We start from the raw sequence: 16,907 nt of genomic DNA, 5'->3' as shown, positions 1-16,907 counted from the left end.
TAAACAACCCCGCCCCATGCTGCCCAGGCCATTGCCACTTCTCTGCCTGCAGAGTAGCCATTCTTCTATTTTCTTTGCTTTTAATAAACTTGCTTTCACTTTATGGACTCGCCTTGAATTCTTTCTTGCACGAGGTCTAAGAACTCTCTCTTGGGGTCTGGATCGGGACCGCTTCCTGGTACCACAATGTTCCATGAGGATACAACACTGGCTGGCCTGCTCCTCAGAGTGGGCTCCATCGTGGCCCTTAATAAGTCCTGGGGCAAGATCACACCCAGGGATCTATAATCAAGAGTCCTTTTAATTAGTGGTAGTAACACAGGGACCTTAGTGCAGTTTTGGATTCGTTGCTCAGTGTTTTTCAATGAGCCTTTAATTTGTTGTTGTTTAATTAAAAGTGTATGTTCTCTGCAGAACAGGCTTTTGGGCCCACACTTCCTGCCTTGAGGTTTTTGGAGCTGGCCCTAAGTGGGGAGAATAAGCATCTTGACTGGGGGCATGGCAGAGTCGTCATTCAGAGTGGGGACAGAGGGTGCAATTAGTGAATTACTCATAGTGGGGCCTCCTGTGGGAGGCCCTCAGGGCCCAGTGGCCTTTGTGGATTCTTCTTTAATTGCACTTTTAAGTGGACACACAGTTGGCTACTGGGTTTAATTAAGCCTGCAGGGCTAATATGAACACAAATCAAAAGCAGGTTAGGGAAGCTGCTTTCTTGAAAGTTTATAGGGTCACTCGCTTTTATCTTTGTTCCTCTTCGGGTGAGTGCTGGTGTATCTTTTTCAACACAGCTGTTGGGGTTGACTTTGACTTCTGCTGGTTTGGTGTTTTGCTTGATGATTGCAGTGGCCCAAATATGTTGCAGTTTGTGTCCGATGTTTTAAAAACCCATGAGGAAGGGGGCCACGGGTTCCAGCTCACTCGATCTTTTGTGTCTTGCCTATGTGTGGGAAGAAAAAGTTTTTGTAGATATATTTATAGAAAAGAATTTGACCTTAGACTCTTCAGAATTGGGAGAAGGCTAAAGGAATTTGTATAAAGACATAATTAGAGGCACATAGGAAACTTCTAAAGTCTGCGTGTTTGAAATGCTTTGCTTTTCTGAGCCATTGGGAGTTTATTAGTTGTTTCCTTTTCCCACATTAACTTTCACATGATTAATTGGATTTGCTTAATTAAATGCTCTATAGTTAAGTAGAGTGGAGGCACAGGGAGTATTCTGAAAATAGTATCAATTGTTCTTATTGAATATTTTAGATGAACATTTTATACCTAAAATATACAATATAGTCTGCTTATACTTGAAGAGAAGACATTGAATTCTATATTTATAATCTTTTACTGTGTGTGTAACCTTTTACACTGAAGTGAAAGGTCTATTTTAAAAATCTTATGGACAACCTCGAAAATTCTGTATCATGAAATTCGACTCCTTTCCTGCATTCCAGAGGAGCAAGCCAATGCTGTAACTAGGAGCACGTCTCTGTTGATGCCACAGTAAGTTGAAATGTTCAGAAGGGTAGCTGGGCTATTTTTAACAAGTTCAAATGTATCCTGCGGTGGAATATTTCCAATGATCCAAAATTAGTGACAGTATCTTGGACACCACAGTATTGTGGAAGCAGACGAATTGGCATTTTCAACATCTTCCAATTGTCAACGTAAATCTAACACTCGGATTGATGGCTTTGGCCAAACAATGCTTCATTCTTTGGAGAAAACAAAAGAATAACCTCTAATTATGAGCATGGGGGTCGGAAGCTTTGGAATTAGGTGCTTGACAAAGTGAGCACTGCATGAAATTGGGAGGAGTTGCAGGCTGTTAGAAGATGACAGTCTCTTGGTGGAAGGACCGTTAATACCTACCAGGGACATGCTTATTGTATTGGCAGGGAGCATGAAGGAGAACAGCTGAGGTTTTTCTCCCTCACTCTTCTCTTTTGTTTACATGAAAAACAGGGTCAAAGGAGAAGCCTGGTGGAGAAAGGGCTTGGCTATCATGGCAGTCTTTTATCTATGGAAAATAAAAGGAAGATACAGTTGCCCTCTGTGAAAAGATCTGTGATAACACTTGTCCCCAATCATTGGAGAGACAAATGACCATTTCTCTTTGAAAGAATTATATTTACATTTCCCCATGTCTAGAGAAATGCCTTCTTATTAAATGTACATGCAGGTCGGGCACAGTGGTTCACACCTGTAATCCCAGCACTTTGGGAGGCCGAGGCAGGTGGACCACGTGAGGTCAGGAGTTCGAGACCAGGCTGGCCAACATGGCGAAACCTCATCTCTAATAAAAATACAAAAAGGAAAAAAAAAAATTAGCTGGGCATGGTGGCAGGAACCTGTAATCCCAGCTACTTGGGAGGCTGAGGCAAGATAAATGCTTGAACCCGGGAAGTGGAGGTTGCAGTGAGCCGAGATCACACTATTGTACTCCAGCCTGGGCCACAGAGCAAGACTGTCTCAAAAAAAAAAAAAAAAAAAAAAGTTCATTGATTATTGTTTTTCCGTAAGGTTTTTTGTTCACTTGTAAAGTAGTCCATAGTTGATAAAAGGATGGGGGGATATTTAATGTCTTTATTCTGACAAACACTTTCTGTTGTCCTAAACTGATATGGCAGATGGGATAGATTTGAGTCAAAGAAAGGGGTATGGATTTGGTGAATTATCGTGCCTTATTCATTGAATATTGACTGCCTCCAGGTTGACAAAAACATTCTATAGATTTCTAGAACCTGGAAGACACAGCTGAGGTTTTCCAATTTATCTCTTTGTCCACAGGTAGGTCTTTTTCTAAACTGCATAGAGAGACAGTCATCTATTATCTTCTTAGAGAGGGGCTTATGATGGCGTCCCATTATAACTTGGATCACTTGTTTGCTTTTAATGTGTCTTGCTCCAGCAAGGATACTAGGGTAAATGGTAGCATTTGGTCTATGAAGCAGGATACGTACTAGAAACTTTCTCTGGGACACACCCTAGGCTCTGCCCTGGGAAGACAGTGTGCAGAGACTCGAGATGGTTTTTGCTCTTTCAGTATCTATTTTCCAGTTGCGTGTCCCTTGTACTGGCACAGATACCATTTTTTGCCAGCGTGCTTCAAGGACCTGAACCAATGCTGCAGGTTCAATTCAATCAAACCCCGAGGCTTTCCTAGGAACCTCAGGGCAGAATTGCAGTGACGGCAGGAGGGAGGAAGAGTGGGGTGTGGGACAGCGAATGATAGAAAGAGTCCTGTGTGTCTGCATGCCCTGATGGAACTTCCTCACTTGCAGGGGCTGAAGGGAGCTTCTAAGGTACATGCCCATGTGGCGGGGATACACTGTTGGTACTTGCCCAGGGCTCTGAGAGGAGCCTCCAGCTCAGGGCACACAGCCACATCCATCAGACCACACAAAGCCGGGATATGGGGTCTGCAGATATAGTTCCCTACGAATGTAGGTGGCCTGCAGATCAGAAATGGCCTCAAGAGTGCCCAAGAAAAGATACAACTATTTACAGTCTTCCTTTTCAGGATCATAGAGAAGTTTGGAGCTGGCCACCTCTCTAGGACCTTGCTCTGGGGGCTGTTTCTGGTCAGAGTGCTTGATGCAGAGACCTTAATATCTGATGTGCTCGAGGTCTCACAAGGACTCCCACGCAATATGCTTCCTGGAGGTTTTTTAGGGACAAAACCCACATTATTCATCTTCGTTGCAAGATGACCTTTTCCAGTGTTGAAAACACTTTGCAGTCAGGATAAGGAAGGGGAGGCTGACCTTTCTGGGAACGGAAGAGCCTCAAGATGTGAAGAGGGTACTTGGAGCTAGAGCACTCAGGTAACGAAGCTGCTTAGAACTCACTTCCAAGGAGGCTTCCCTGCTGACTGGCAGCACATTCTCTCCTGTCTCCCTCCGATTTCGTAGCTCCTTAGCATGGAGTTGGGGTTTCCTGGAAAGCTCCTTTTCCAGGTGATTCCATTGTGCAGGTCAAGATTCCTTGATTAACCTCTGAGCTCTGGAGAAGGATCTCCTCGCTTCTACTGCCCACTATAGATGCATCCTGAGTGCCGCTGAGGTCTGAGTTGAGTGGTCAGAATGCCAAAGACTATGCATTTCTCAAGATGTGGGCAAATGCAATCGATTAATCATTTCTCTTTACATAAGGGCTTGTGAACCAGAATAATTAACTTCTCTTCTGTTTTCTTCCTTTTGTCCTTTTATGTAAACCTGAAAGAGAAGCACCTGGTTTGGGGATATATTTTGGCAAATAACTTTAAAGTAAAAAAGAGAACATTTTATTATTTTTTTGGTCAGTGTGTTGGTTGAGACTGGAAGAGTTTATAAATTATGTATGTAGTTTCTTTTTGGATGTTTAATTTGGATAAATGTATTTATGCTGTAATTATCCATCAAATTATGTGCAATCTCAAAAGACTACATATAAAAATGTGAATGTCATACAAGATGGAAATCTCTGAACTCAGCTGATATCACCAGCACCATGTGTAAGCACATTTTTTTTTTTTCTTTTTAACACATGATCTGTCCCTTCATGGTATAACTCAACACAGCAAACAGTTGCCGGCTTTGCTTGTGGAATGCATCTGTGGAAATGGTCGCATCTAACATGGCCAGAGGCGGCAGAGAGCCAGGGCAGCAAAAGAGTTATGCACAAATGTCCATCCTAACGTGGCCCGCACACCTCCCTGGGGCTTCCCAGCCTCCGCCTTGCCTTTGCCCACTCTTCGGAGCCTGCACTGGCTGCTGAGCCTTGTCGAACACCAGCTATTGAGGCTATTTCCACGTGACACCTTTCAGATCTAATGGTACTTGGGTTTCAGGGAACTATGCCTAGGGCTACAGGTCTAGCAATACAAGGGAGGATGAAAGAGGGGAGGATCTGGGTCTTCTAAGTATGGAGAGAAAATGTAATAGCTCAGGTTGCCAAGAAGGATTTTTATTCCACACTTCCTACCCCCACCCTCTTCCTGAGGAGCTTCAAGCAGAGTGAATGAATAATAGGAAGCTAAGTTCATAGTTACTTTCAAATATACCCATGGGATATTATAAGGGTTTAAACTAGGAGGAGTCTGGTATTTGAAAGCATGTTACTAGTTTATAATGTGAAGAAAAAAAATTCTGGCTCCAGTTTAGTAGATGTCTTAATACTGCTGGCAGAGGCCTATAGGTCAATGTCTGAAATATTCCTGGCATAAGAAGATTACACGTTTTGTTTTGTTTTAATTGAAATATATTAGTAGCAATTTCAGCTCTGTAGCTCAGCATACCATAAAGGCCACAGTTCCATACCCAGAAGCTACTGGGAGGAGCTGTGCATCTGGTGGGTGTCCAGGCAGGGCAGGTCACACTCTTGGCTTCCCAGGCAGGGGCAGGCTGCCCACAAGGGCTGGCCAAGTAGGATCCTGACCTCTAGGAAAGGTGTCGACAAGTCTGGCAGCTGGGGAGGAGGCTGTGGGGACTTCTGCTTCAGCCGTGCAAGGCAGAAATGGTGAGAAGCAAAGCTGGCAGGTGGAGGTGGGTAGCCCTTTCACCCGAGGCTTGGCCACCATCCATAGAGTACACAGCCACGGGTGGGTGGCAGTTCCTCAGACCTTGATGGAGTTGACAGCTGATTGTGCTTTCAAAACTGGAAGGAGTGACGTGTGGTCATAACCAGAACCATCTGGATACAGTGCTACCATGGGCTCAGAATAGAAAATGCAGCTCTTCTGTCTAGCTCTATGGATTTCCCATAAGTACCAAGTCCTACAAATAAAATCACCATGACCTAAGAACCAGCTATCCCTAATAGGCCTGCCTGGTCTCTGGAGCCAGGTTCTCCTGAAATCTAGAGACTCCCGGCTCCCAGGTGAAACTTCTACCTGGGAATGTGAGCAAACAATGTAGTTCTCTTATCTTTTTCCCTCTTCCCAAAATAAAATGCATTAGATTGGTAAACTCATTTGTTCTGGAGACCTATTGCTATCCAAAAAAATTATCCCATCATTTAATGACTTAAACCTGCAATTTGTTATTATGTTTCACAATTCCTTGGGTGGACTGAGCTCAGCTGAGCGGTTCTCCTTGGGCCTCATGCAGTAGTAGTCAGCTGGTATCCTTCCACAGGGCCTCTCTCTCCTTATGGGATGGCATGGGCTTTGAGACTGGAAGTGGACGTTTCTAGACCCTTTAAAGACTGTGTCCAGGCCAGGCATAGGACCACTTCCACTGTATTCTACTGGTCAAAGCAGTCCTAGGGCTCAGATTCATGGGGTTGGAGAAAGAGTGCCCATGGATGGGCAAGTGGCAAATCACACTGCAGAAGAATTTGTGGGTGGGGAGACTGTGCTGAGGCCATCATGAAAAACGCCATCTCCCACCCCATTTCTCATGTTTAGTGACTAGGAACCCAGAAAATAAATGTGTAATCAGGGACCTGAACTTGTAGCCTGAAGCCAGGCTGCCCTAGGACTTCTTGGGGACCTTTGGTTGCTGATGACTTGAGGGTTCTTTGCTAAAAAGACCATGGGAAGAAATTGCTACAGTGTAACTGAGGGCTGGCACCATTTTCTTTAGAAAATTGGGAGGAACTGTGTTCTAGGTCAGTCTCTCTAAGTAGATATTCATATTTTGCAAGCTGAAGTCTTTGCTAGGCAGTGGGAACTTGCCTAAGTTGATCATATTCTATTTCATTTATATAAAGACAGTGTTTGGAAACTGACACATGGGCACATAAGGAAATGCAACATGCAAATGTCAAATTTACAAATTACAAAATGGGTGATTTTTTCATAAAAATAGATATTTTTATTCTATGAAGAAGATTAGTTGCAGGATTTCTTTAAATATCAAGATCTTCTAAGTCTTTTCACTATAATTATGAGGCGGTATAAATGTAGTGGTTAGGTGAGCAGATTTTGGATCCGGGTTGCGGGTTTTGAAGCTCAGCCCTGCCCCTTGCTAGCTGTGAGGACCTGAGGAACATGCTCAATCTCTCCGTGGCCCACTTTGTCCAATTCTAAAATGATAGCAATAGTTCCTACCTCATAGGGGTTTTGCCAGCATTAGAAATTGTTAATGCATGTAAATTGCCTGTTCCATAGTGAGCACGCCATAATGTTAGCAAGTTTTACTGTTGTGATGATTCAAGAAATAGATATTCTTGTTACAAGCTGAAGTGTGGTTTAATGTCTTTGGTCAGTTAAAAGCACTTTGCAAAATGCAGTTGAGTCGCCGCCTCTGTTTGGTCACCTGCACAGGGACTCCCACACAGAGAGCAGGAAGGAAGGTGAGAGGAAAAATTGGAATTTGCTAAAAATAAAACCAGGGCTTGGAATTGTTGCTTGACTTTGCATAAGAGCAAACATCTCTTGATGGTAGGAAAAAAGAAAGAGAAGTGTGCTGGGCATCTTCTGCTTGTCCTTCCAGATCCTCCAGAGCCCTCTCCAGGCTCTGGACTGCACTGAAGTCTTGCTAGCCCTCTGCTTCTGGTTGGCTTCTTCCCATGGGGGACATGGAGAAGATGGGAGGTAGAAAGGCTTGTGCTCTGGGGGGTCTCCCAGGTCTGGCTGTATCCTTCCACACAAGGCCTCAGCACCCTCGGGACCTGGTAAGTGCTCACTTCTCCCACCCTGCCAGGATTCAAGGTGATAGCTGAGCCCACTGTGACCAGCCCTGTCCCTGCACTATGCCTTGTGTTTCCCTGGCCTCTGTCAACACTTTCCATCTTACACTCCCCTTACCACACCCAGGTGGAGTTTGCTATACAACCCTTCTGAGACACTGGCAAATGTCTGCCACCAAGATAATGACCATTAACATCAATTTTCAGTTGGTTTTCTGATTGCAAAAGAGAACAGCTTGAGAAGTTAAAAACTCCAGCATCTTTTACTAAGTATGTCAAGAGCTATGTAGATGCATTGTCTTGTGAAGTCACTGACAGCCCAGTAGGGTGGGTAGTTTTCCCAGTACTTGAATAGTCACCTAAAGCCCATGAGTGCTGAAGCAACTTCCAGAATCCTGGCCCTCTGAGCATTGCCCACAGGCCCTGTCTCTCTGGCCACAGCAAAGAGTGAACTAGGGGACCTGAAGTACAGCTGAAACCAAGCTGCTCCAGGGCTTCTCCAGACCTTCAGTTGCTGATGGCTCAAGGGCTCATAGCTAAAAAGTTCATGAGAAGAAATTGCTGCAGTGTAATTAAGGGCCAGCACCATTTACTTTAAAAAATTTGGAGCAAGTCTTTGCTATTGTGAATAGTGGTGCAATAAACATATGTGTGCATGTGTCTTTATAGCAGCATGATTTATAATCCTTTGGGTATATACCCAGTAATGGGATGGCTGGGTCAAATGGTATTTCTAGTTCTAGATCCTTGAGGAATTGCCACACTGTCTTCCACAATGGTTGATCCAAATGTCCATCAATGACAGACTGGATTAAGAAAATGTGGCACATATACACCATGGAATACTATGCAGCCATAAAAAAAGGATGAGTTCGTGTCCTTTGTAGGGACATGGATGCAGCTGGAAACCAGCATTCTCAGCAAACCATCACAAGAACAGAAAACCAAACACCGCATATTCTCACTCATAGGTGGGAACTGAACAATGAGATCCGGACACAGGAAGGGGAACATCACACACCGGGGCCTGTTGTGGGGTAGGGGGAAGGGGGAGGGATAGCATTAGGAGATATACCTAATGTAAATAACGAGTTAATGGGTGCAGCAGACCAACATGGCACATGTATACATATGTAACAAACCTGTACGTTGTGCACATGTACCCTAGAACTTAAAGTATAATAATTATAAAAAAATTGGGAGCAACTGTGTTCTAGGTCAGTCTCTCTAAGTATATAATTCTGTCTTTGCAAGCTGAAGTCTTGACTGGGCAGTGAACAGCTGATTTGCATAATTAAAGGCACCTGTGAATTAGTTTTGATAACATCAATAAACTGTATGACCCTGTGACAGCTCTTATATATGTGGTTTAAGATACATTTAATGTCAGGTTGATAAACATGCACATATCTATTTAGCTATTAGTTACTTACACACACATCCCACTTGGCTTTCTAGCTTAATGTTAAATGTTTTTAAAATGCTTTTGGATAATTGAAGTAAATGGAAAAGAGGAGAACTTTCCTCATTCAAGCAAATTCTTCTCTACCTTTCAATATTTATAAATCCCTGGGAAACATTTGGTAGTAAGACTTTGCAGCTCGATGTACAATGCAAGCTTTATAGCAGATTATGTTTTGACTGTAATGTGTGGCCTATTAATGAAGAAGAAAAGGCTCCTTTTGATTACTTTTCTATTTGATAATAATCCCAAAGGGATTCCCAACTCTAGAACTCTTTATAAATCTTTAAAATATAATTACTGCAATCATTAGAGTAATTATTCTTTATCATACAACCCTAAAAAGGGCCACGGAAATAGATATTCTGAATAATACAGTTTGTGCTCTAGACTCAATTATTTCACTTCTATTATAAATTAATTTTCCTAATGTAACTCTTCTATCATACTGTTTACATATCCTTCTATTGATTCATGCTTAAAGAAAAAAAATATACATTTTCTCAGTCTGGTGTTCAAAGAATTTTGATCTCTGAAACCTTATCAAAGTTTTCTCATTCTAGTCCTACTTTATGTGAGGTTTTTAAGCAGGGACAGGGTCTAGAACCTAATGGGGGCATTTTGAGGTGTCCCAATGATTGGGGATGCTCCTGGTATTTGGGTCCCAAAGGCCAGTACAGCCAGTATCATCCTCGCCATCCCTTGGGTCCTTGTCTCTTCTGTCCTTGGCTTGAACTGTTGTTTTGAGAGCCTCTTGTTCTCCATCAGAATTCAGTTTCTTTCTCAAGTCCCAGTTTATGTCTTGAGTCTCAGATGGACACACTAGTAAGGATTCCTTTTGCATGGATCTTGACTGCTTCTGAAATCCTGGTGCCTTTACCGTTGCTGCCAGTCATTTTAGGTTAAATCAGGGATCAGCAAAGTTTTCTTGTAAAAGGTTGAAATAATAAGTATGTTAGACTTCTAGGGTTGTATGGTCTCTGTCATGACTACTCAGTTCTGCTGTTGTAGTGTGAAAACAGCAGTTGAGACTATGCAAACATATGGCATGACTGTGTTCCAATAAAACTTTATTTACATAAACAAGCAGTGGGCCAGATTTGGCTTATGGCCATAGTTTTCAACCTTGGCCTAAACCATATGAAATAGCTATTTTTGTAGTTCAAGAAAGGTCAACTATTGGCAATTTCATATGATTCAAACAATAGGTTGTAAACTTTGTTGTAAAATTAGTATCCTCTCAAATCTCTTTCTCCCCCCTCTTTTTTGTTAGCTTGATTTTAGCCTGCCATGGTATCTAAGCCAAAGTGTCAAATTTTGGGCATTCAATAGATATATGTTTAGTATATGACTGTGAGGCAGGACCCTCACTCAAATCCCTTCATGGGAAGAAAACTTATAGTTCATTAAATATTTGTCAAGCCATCCTAAAAAAGTGTTTATGTATATATTTGTTTTGCATTAATAATGGTTGAAAATTAAGTACTGATATTGCGACCAAAGGGATTTTCATTATTATTTTTGTGGTCATGGTTACCATCTGTATTGGCTTCTTAGGGCTACTATAACAAATTAGCACACACTTTGTGACTTAAAGCAACGGAAATTTATTCTCTTGAAGTTCTGGAGACCAGAAGTCTGAAATCAAGGTGTTGGCAGGTTGGTTTCTTATAAAAAGGCTCTGAGCGACAGTCTATTCCAGGTCTATCTTCAGCTTCCAGTAATTGCTGGCAGTTCTTGACATTTCTTGGCTTGTAGAGGCATCATTCCAGTGTGGAGTGTCTATGTCAGTAGTCATGTGGAGTGCTCCCTGTGTGTTTCTGCCTTCACGTGGTCTTTTTATGAGGACCCCCATCATTGCATTAGGGCTCACTCTAATCCAGTATGATCTTGTATTAGTCTGTTCTCACATTGCTTTAAAGAACTGCCTGAGACTGGGTAATTCATAAAGAAAAGAGGTTTTGTTGACTCACAGTTCTACACGGCTGGGGAGGCCTCAGGAAACTGACAATCATGGCAGAAGGCGAAAGGGAAGCAAGCACTCTTTTCCACATGGAGGCAGGAGAGACAGAGAGCTCAAAGGGAGAAGCACTACACTTTTCAACAACCAGATTTCGTGAGAACTCCATCACAACACAGCACTAGGGAGATGATGGTAAACCATTAGAAACCACCCCCATGATCCAATTACCTCCTACCAGGCCCCTCCTTCAACATGTGGGGATTATAAATTGACATGAGATTTGGGTGAGGACACAGAGCCTAAACCATATTAGACCTTATCTTAATTTAACTCTATTTGCAAAAACTCTATAAAGTAACAATAACACTGAGATTCTAAGTGGACATGAACTTTTGGGGAGCAGACAGACACTAATTGACCCTGTACACCATCTGTAAGGGAGCAGAGCACAGAGGCTGACCTGGAGGTGGCACCTTGTTGACAGAACTGTTTTCTGCTCCTGGGGATCATCACAACTTATTTGAATTGGACCTTGTCCAGAGAGTTAAGTTTTTGAGTGCTTTTAAGAACTTGCTGATTTTTGTGTGCCTGTGTGCCTCCTCCTCCAGACCAACTCTTGACAAAGAGAGTTCACCCTGGAGGGTGATTATTTTGCCATGATTGATGACTCACTGCTGAGACTCTGAGTCATGTCACTTTCCCTTTGTCCCTCGCTAGAGATTTGTATGGCAATTGAGAAACACTTAGAATATGTTTAATTGTTCGGCTTTTTAAAATTTTTGTGAACAATTGTGTACAATATGGAGTGGTTGCAATTCTAGCTAAGATATGAGACATCCCAGGAAGGATTTTCACTTGAAATATTTACAATTCCTGCATTTTTATGGGATTCATGAACCTAATTAAGATTATCATTTGAGATACTGAAGCCACCCCTTCAAGGAGAGACCAGGAGCTTACATCTCTAACAGGGATGTGATAAGATAAGGCTCTGGAAAAGGAAGCAACGATGCACACATTCTGCCATTGCCCAGGTGCTGTGTTCTGCTGGAATCCAGTTGTTCTCTGCAGAGCTGAATTTGGCAATTATTTCAGTTCTCTTGTGTATGTTTCATTTGTTGATTTCATTTTCCTCTTGACTGGATGAGTTACTTCCCATTTTATGTAAATAAGGAACAGATTTCTTCAGCTGATACTAGGTTTTAAACACTCTTATTAGCTGTGTACATGAAATCACCTTTATCACTTACTACTTGTTTTATCTTGTTAAGAAAAGAGACCACAGATACTCAAAATATGCATGCGCATCGTCATTTAGAAAAGTAAAAATGGCCCCAGAGAAACTGTTTAAATAACGTTATGAAGAGCTGTGAGAAGGGAAGCCATGTCCATCTCAGTGCATAAAAGGCTGTGGGCATTCAATTTCAGTTGAGGACCAGTTCTCTTGTGAACTGAAATGTTCCAAGTCAACAGGAGATGCAGAATCATACTTGTCACTGGAGACCAAATTTGGGAAATTTTAACTTCCTTTAAATATTGTTAGTTCCATAGTTATGGTGGACCTCAAAGGTTTGGTTTAACTTTCCAGGTTAAAATCATTCATTTTGGAGGGCATCGAGTTAAACACATTCAGGCGAGTGAGGAGACATACTCTTTACCTCTCCTTTTTTTTTTTTTTTTTTTTTTGAGATGGAGTTTTGCTTTTGTTGCTCAGGCTGGAGTGCAGTGGCACAATGGCGCAATCTCAGCTCACTGCAACCTCCGCCTCCCAAGCGATTCTACTGCCTCAGCCTCCTGAGTAGCTGAGATTAGAGGCATACAGTACCATGCCCAGCAAATGTTTGTATTTTTAGTAGAAAGGAGGTTTCACCATGTTGTCCAGGCTGTTCTTGAACTCCTGACCTCAGGTGATCTGCCCATCTTGGCCTCCCAAAGTGCTGAGATTACATGTGTGAGCCACCGTTCCCCTCCTACCTCTCCTTTTATTTGCAGTTGCGCTCTTTGTCTCTCCCTCATTTTCTCTGTCTCGTATGTGCAGGCTGACTGCTTCCAAGGTATGATATTTTTTATTACATTAGTCTGATCTTGCCTTTCTACATGGAAGTTGTCAACATCCTTTCTTGAGTCATCTGTGGGTGTCACCATGGTGTCAGGCTGTGGAGGTAACAGAGGAGGGAAGAAGAAAGGGCTGCTAAGTTCAATCCATGCAGGCGAAGGCTATTCAACACAGAGGCTGTCTGAGACCCTCTTCCAGAGCCCAGGACAGTCTTGGACCTCAGAAAATAGGTGGAGCCTCTCAGTGGCTCCCTGGACCCCTAAAGACAGGGAGGGAGGATCCTGAGGACAGGTGTGACAGGCAGGGCAGCCTGAACTGAGCAGGTACTGTCCCCTCTACCTCTCTTCCCTGGAAGGTGTCTAGGCCACATCCTTGGAGTCAGATCAGGCACTGCTTATGGGGGTGAAGGGAGGCTCAGAACACGGCTGCAGGGAGAGCATGCTTTATTAGAAAAGCTCTCTCCAAGGACTTGAGGCACTGCTGACAGGAAAGAAGGTTTTCCTTGTAGTGTGTGGCCCTGGAAGAAATAGCTGGGACCAATAGGGAAAGCATAATTATTCAGAACTTCAAATAAATGGAATGGCCAGCTGTGAGGGCTCCAGTAGATTTCATAAACCGCTCAGCAGGAATAGACCAAGCGGTGTTAAATCCTGACTCATTTACCTGTACAGTTGTTTCACATCCACCTTTTTCGTTTGTTGCCGTTTTTATTCTAGAATCGTTATTTCTAGACAGAGAACATTTGAATCTTTTTTTTTTTTAACAAGATAAACTTTTAAAGATATTTTATTTTATTTTTATTTTTTACTTTTTTAAGACAGTATCTCACTCTGTTGCCCAGGCTGGAATGCAGTGGCGTGATCTCTGCTCACTGCAACCTCTACCTCCTGGGTTCAAATGATTCTCCTGCCTCAGCTTCCTGAGCAGCTGGGGTTACAGGCAGCGTGCACCACCATGCCTGGCTAATTTTTGTATTTTTAGTAGAGACAGGGTTTCGCCATGTTGGCCAGGCTGGTCTCGAACTCCTGACCTCAAGTGATCTGCCTGCCTCAGCCTCCCAGAGTGCTGGGATTACAGACGTGAGCCACCGGGCCTGGCCTAAAAACCTTCTAGAATAGTCTTAGATGCACAGAAAAGTTGCGAAGTCAGTTCGGAGAGTTTCTGTGCACTCTGTGCCCAGGTTACCCTATTGCTAACGCCTTGCACTTGTGTGTACATTGGCCACAGCTAATGCACGACGCTGATGCATCATTACTCACTGAAGGCCACGCTCTGTTCTAACTTGCTCACTTTTTCCCTCTTGTCCATTGTCTGCGTCAGGATCCTGTGCAGGACCTTTCGTTGCATTTAGCTGTCCTGTCTCCTTAGGCTTCTCTTGACTGTGACAGTTTCTCAGACTTTCCTTGTTTTGGATGACCTTGACGGTTTTCAGGAGGACTGATCAGGTAGTTTGTCAAATGTCCTTAGTTTGGCTGTGTCTGAGGTTTTTCTCATGACTTGCCTGGAGCTAGGATTTTCTGGAGGGACATACAGAAGTAAAGCACCATCATCATGTTATCAAGGACGAGTGCTATGGACAGGACTTATCAGTGATGCCTCTGACTTTGATCACCTGGCTGAGACAGTATAAAATGTGTAATAACAGACTAATCCCACATCTTCAGATAGGCCCAGGTGCTGGTGAGCAGTGCCTGCTCTCCCACCTCCCTGCTCTGAGCTCCCATCCTCCCCCTACCCACCCTTACCCCCCAAGCCCCTCTGACTCTGCCCCAGTGTCCTGTCCTTCAAGAGGCTCACATTCCCCTCACTCCATTGCAACGACTCCTTCCCCGCCCTATTCCCGTCATTCCCATTCCTCTCTTCTCTTCTCCAGCATCCTCCGTAGGTTTACTCTTGTATTTGGTGGTTTACCTTCTCCTGTGGAGTGCGGACCCCATGAGGGTAGAGATTTTGCTTCCTTCACTATATGTCCAGTCGTGACAGCAGTGCCTGGCCTGGAGTAGGTGCTCAGGAAATGTTGGACGGATGAATGATTTGTAGGAGGAAAGGTCACAACACTTAGAGAACAGTTCTGTACCTCTGAGGTTACAATTTGGGGGTGGAAATGGCTGCTGCTAGGCCAGGTGAGGGGCCTTCCTGAGGTGCCATGGCTGGAAACCATCTCACTTGGCTCTCTTTGGCTTTTCCCACAAACTTACATTTCAAGAATTGTGGGGTTCAATGACACTCCATTTTTCACTTTGCTTTACACAGGTCTAAACTTTTGGTTATTGTATGTGTTGTGACAGTGTTTCAGAAGCGCACCGTCTAGGAGTATTAAAATGGTTTTCAGTCAGGGAAATGCGTCAGAGTTCATTGAAAACATACCATTACAGCAAAAGGAAAAAGGAAGGCTGATGATGTAAGAGAAAGGACTGGACCGCGATCCGATGTACAGACTGGAAAGGGCAGGCTGGCTTGGTCTGAGCTGGGTCTCAGAGCGGTTTTGGCCCAGGCTGGTTTTAGCACTTAATTGTGTAGATTTTGTAATACTTCATAGTTATGGTTTTCTAGTTCTTGGCCTCAGCACATGCATGGTGACGGGAAACATACCTAAGGAATTTAGACATGGAGGGCTCAGTGGCAAGCTGTAAAAGACTTCCTTCAGCATTAATTACGTGGCCAGAGAACATAAATGAGCAAATTAGAGAATTAGCACCAAATTAAAACAAAGCTGGAATGGACACAGCAGCTAGTTCAGATTGTTTTTGCATTTTGGCGATAAAAAGATTTTTCTTGCTTGCCAACCCAGCATTGAACAATGGAAAGTTTAGGGACATACTTCACTGTTAATGCCATCTGAAGAAAACAGTATTAAACTTAAGATTTTTTTTTTTTTTTTTAATTTGGTCAATCCATCAACAATGTGTTATGAGTGCCAACGTTTAATTGGGGAAAAAGATTTTAGAATTCTTTTTTAGGTTTTAGTTGAAAGTGGGATACTCACTTAAAAAAAGTCACAAGTAGGATGGCTCCGCAAATGATATTGGCGTTTATTTCCACACTTCATCAGTGTACAATGACAGAGTGATGCTTAGCAGCTCCGTGTTTTACAGAGAAAGGAAGAAAACCCAACACAAACACACAAAATGAGACAAAAACTCACATAAATATGCTGGGAAGAGTGGAGCTCAAAATTATATTTATGGCTTTATAATATGCCATAGTGATTAATTTAACCCTGATAGTGGTAATTCAGGTAGCAAGTATCCCCAAATGAGTCTTTGCTTATCAAGCTTAAAAAAATATTTTCTGCTCTTGCATGGAATGAAAAAAAAATAGGTGAAAGATAAACATGTCATTCTGGGCTATAAAAGTATCACTGAGATTCATATTTTTAAGGAAGTTCCTTACTCCCTTCTGTTGTGAGTCAGCATCTCCTCTGTTTTTTAAAATAAAGCGGTCATTTTCTCCTTATGGGGTTCCATTAAGATTAAGCAGCACAAGCTCGTCTGAAAAGGAAGTAACATTTGATCTGAAAGTGGGGGAGGGATACAGGAACATCAAACAGATAAATGGGAGAACACACAGAGAAGTTGCTTATGGCAGTGGAATTGGATGGAAATTTCTGCGCAGTGAGTAGGTTGGCATCATTGGGTGAAGTTTCCCTGCTTTATTTTCTCTCCATAAATAATGTGTACATTTATATCAACCTTTAAATAGGATATCCAGAGGACCAACTTAGTAAACAGATAATAGCTGGAATTTTTGAGATCAGTCATTCAGCTTCCTTAGGTGTAAATTAAGTATTTTCGACAATACATGCATTTCTTAAATCTCTA

The 16,907-nt window shown here is 42.8% G+C and overlaps 1 long non-coding RNA gene across 1 annotated transcript in view; it reads left to right on the top strand.

Moving 5' to 3' along the window:
- LOC115896535 overlaps positions 1–16,907 on the top strand; it is a 174,788-nt gene that overhangs the window by 12,714 nt on the left and 145,167 nt on the right. The gene's annotated exons all lie outside the window — the stretch shown is intronic.

The sequence above is a fragment of the Rhinopithecus roxellana genome, chromosome 3, assembly GCF_007565055.1.
Source record: "Rhinopithecus roxellana isolate Shanxi Qingling chromosome 3, ASM756505v1, whole genome shotgun sequence".
Lineage (NCBI taxonomy): Eukaryota > Metazoa > Chordata > Mammalia > Primates > Cercopithecidae > Rhinopithecus > Rhinopithecus roxellana.
Note: the sequence above shows the minus strand (reverse complement) of the source record. Positions and strands in the feature narration are given on the sequence as shown.